General features: G+C 27.5%; 1 protein-coding gene across 1 annotated transcript in view; it reads left to right on the plus strand.

The window, feature by feature from the left end:
- The window catches only part of LOC108687572 (SPARC), a 19,735-nt gene that overhangs the window by 14,352 nt on the left and 1,926 nt on the right, over positions 1-3,457 (plus strand). The window lies entirely within an intron of this gene.

The following is a 3,457-nucleotide window of genomic DNA, read 5'->3' on the forward strand; positions in this document are numbered from 1 at the left end:
GCGACTATGTGAACATGTAATTTTTTACTCTGCATGCAGTTACTTATTTATATAAGTATGATTTTATATTTAATTGCGAGTAGCAAACATCTCATAGCTTTATGTTTTACAAATTATATATTCTTTTGAGAAATGTTATACTATTTATATAACGAAGAAAGAAAAGAAAAAAAAGTTTCTCTCTTTTCAGGAAAATAGATGAAAAAAGAATATCTTGGCATATAGAATTCTTTACACGAATTTTTCATTAACATTTTGTGATCAGTATAAAAAGTCACTGTATTAACAAACAGAATATTTTTTGATACAATTATAAATGCATTGATAAAAATGTTTTGATTAAATTAAAAAAAAGTGAAATTGATAAAAATCTCCAATGAGAATGACATTTTAATGAGAATAAAAAGAATTTTTGATCATACCATAGAATTGTCATATTAAAATTTTCAAAAGAGCCTATTAGAAGAAGATTCCGAACATTTCTTCAGCGCAGAATATTATTTATGATAAATATTAATTATTCATTTTTTGAAATGTTACATAAATATTTTATATTATATTATATTTCATATAAAGCTATATTTGAAATATTATTATTTAAATTGTAGACTAAATATAATTTTTATATAATATTTATGATAAATTTAAATATATATTTTTAATATTTTTTACTTGGATTATAATTTTTTATTAAGTATTTTTTCATAGCATTTACTACTAATATTTACAATAAATATTTCATATTGTAATATTTATAATAAATATTTATAATCTGTGCAATCTAATCACAAAAATATTTACAAAATATTTAAAATAAATTTTTGTAAATATTTACAAATATATTTTGTAAACATTTTATAAATATTGTGCGCTGCTTGGGTCGCTTGCAACTTTGGACGCATATAAAACTGCGTGTAGGTTAGTACAATTGAGAACGGTCAAGGATAATTATTATTTCACATTCAATTGTTCATTAAGAGTGTTAATTTAATATTAGAAAATTGATCAATCAATGGTTATGGTCCGATCCATCTCCAATTAGAAACGATGCATATAAAATACACAGTTTCTGATAGATTGAAATTCTTATTCTCTCTGTTCCTATTCCTTGATCGTGCACAACTCCTAACGATCGATCTAATTCATTAACGTGCTGATAATTTCGTTTTAGATCACCTTACGTAATTATGAGGTATATAACCTGTGTATTGCTTTTAATAAAAATCGCAATCGATATTCAATGTAAAACCCATTCTACAGTTGCGTAAGCGTAGCTGTAAATGATTCTAATTATAAGAATTGACCAATCCTCACATATATTTTCCTCATATTTGACCGTGATTGATTAATTCTTATAACAATCACTTATGCAACTATGCTTATGCAATTGCAGAATGGGCTTGAGACTGTATTGTAGTTGAGAGAAATTGCGTTCGAGGATTCGAAGATAACATATATTAATTAAATAATCGTCCCCTATTTGTAAATAATTATTTTGATATGTTAAAAAAAAGATTTGTGTATTGATAAACTTTTTACAATTAAATGAAAACATATAATTAAAATAAATTTTATAATTATCCAAATAATACGTAAATACAAAAATATAAACACTTACGGTAATCTATTTTGGATAAATATCCACATAGGCGTTTATTTTTCAGACATGCTTAGTCTATATTAGAGTGAATCTTAATACAAATATCTTTTTATCTGAAATTTGACTGTCTAATGAATAACACATATGCGCTTTATATGGAACGCAGCCAGTGTTGCGTCATGAATGATATATATATATATTAATATTTTTCTAGATTCATATTGGTCTCCTTTTTCCGTGCAAATGACATCATGAATGAAACGTTCATGCCGACTCATTTCCAGATCATGGAATCACATCGTAAGGGAATTCAAAAATTTGTAGTGTCACTTCATGCAAAATGCTCAGGGAGAGAATCTGACTGACCGTACGTGAGAGCATTGATAGTGCTGTAGCGTGAATCGGACCGCAGGTGTTCTTTCTTTCAAATGTTCTTTCTGTTTCTCGCATTCAACTGGTCAATTTCTTTAGGATTACTATCTATTGTAAATTCAGAATAAGCGCAGGAAGAATCAAAGCAAAATATTTAGAAGAAATTTCCCTGAAACGGACCCTCATAATTATCCTAGATGCCTTTAGAAAATTTCTCCGTTTCTGGATGCTCTAAAAAAAAATTGGACGATATCCGAGGAAAAGAAGACGAGGCTAATACTATGACCGATATTCATAGTCAATTCAATATACTTGACAGTTAAATAGCCTTAAAATAGCCTCTTAAAATGTATCATAAGTCAATCACAGACTAGTATTCGTAGATTCTTATAGGCTTTTTACAATAAGTCATTACCTGAGCTTTAAGTATCAAGCTATAAAAAACTGACTAATTATAATCGATTATTCTTTTCACATTCAATTATGATTGGTTAATTTCTTACGATTTAAGACTTAAATCTTAAATAACAGCTTATTTGTAGAGAGCCCATTACATTTGTCTTAAATATTATTATATATAATCTTAAGATATTATAAAGCGACGTCTACAATTTTAAGGCATAAATTTTAAGCCATTAAGTTCTAAGCTTTAAGAAATTGACTAATCATAGTCGATTATTTATCTCACGTTAAACTATGACTGGTCAATTTTTTACATAAGGCTTAAACCTTAAGATTTACGCCTTAAAATCTCATTGTAGACGCCAATCAGAGAGCTTTTTTTTTATCCAGACAGCAAACAATGCTAAGAAAATATTTACAAAATATATTCTTGAGGCTTCCACGGGTGCTTTCTATAAAGATTATGCGTTTCGCGAGTTTCCTCCATGTCCATCTATTCTTGGAATGCCAACGTTTCGTGAATCTTGCAGTCCACTTCATCAGGGCGAGGAACATCAGGCTGCTTCTCGCCCTAATCAAGTGGACAGAACAAGGTTCACGTTGGCATTCCAAGAATGGATCTGGATACGGAGAAAACCCGTGAAATGCATAATCTTTATATTTATTGGGTTGTCCAGAAAGTTCGTGCCGACTAACCTATATAATTTAATAAATGTATACTAAAATTTAAATTTTCTGCGTTTCAATTTTTCTTCAACATCGGCACGAACTTTCCGGACAACCCAATACAAAATATTTTATAAGCAAGATTATTTTTAATATTTCGTAAATATTTTGTGGTCTTAGATTGGACAGATCATAAATATTTATTATAAATATTATGAAATATTTATCGTATATTGCAATATGTAAATGATATCCTAGACAGCACAGAATATTTGTGATAATATTTATGATAAATATTTATTACTATTTATTTTTTGAAATGTCATATACATATTTTATACATATTTTATATAAAGCTTTTATATAAAGCTTTATTCAAAATATTATTAAAAGATAGACTAAATATTTAATGTAATA

Source organism: Atta colombica, unplaced genomic scaffold (genome assembly GCF_001594045.1).
Source record: "Atta colombica isolate Treedump-2 unplaced genomic scaffold, Acol1.0 scaffold208, whole genome shotgun sequence".
NCBI classification, from domain to species: Eukaryota; Metazoa; Arthropoda; class Insecta; order Hymenoptera; family Formicidae; genus Atta; species Atta colombica.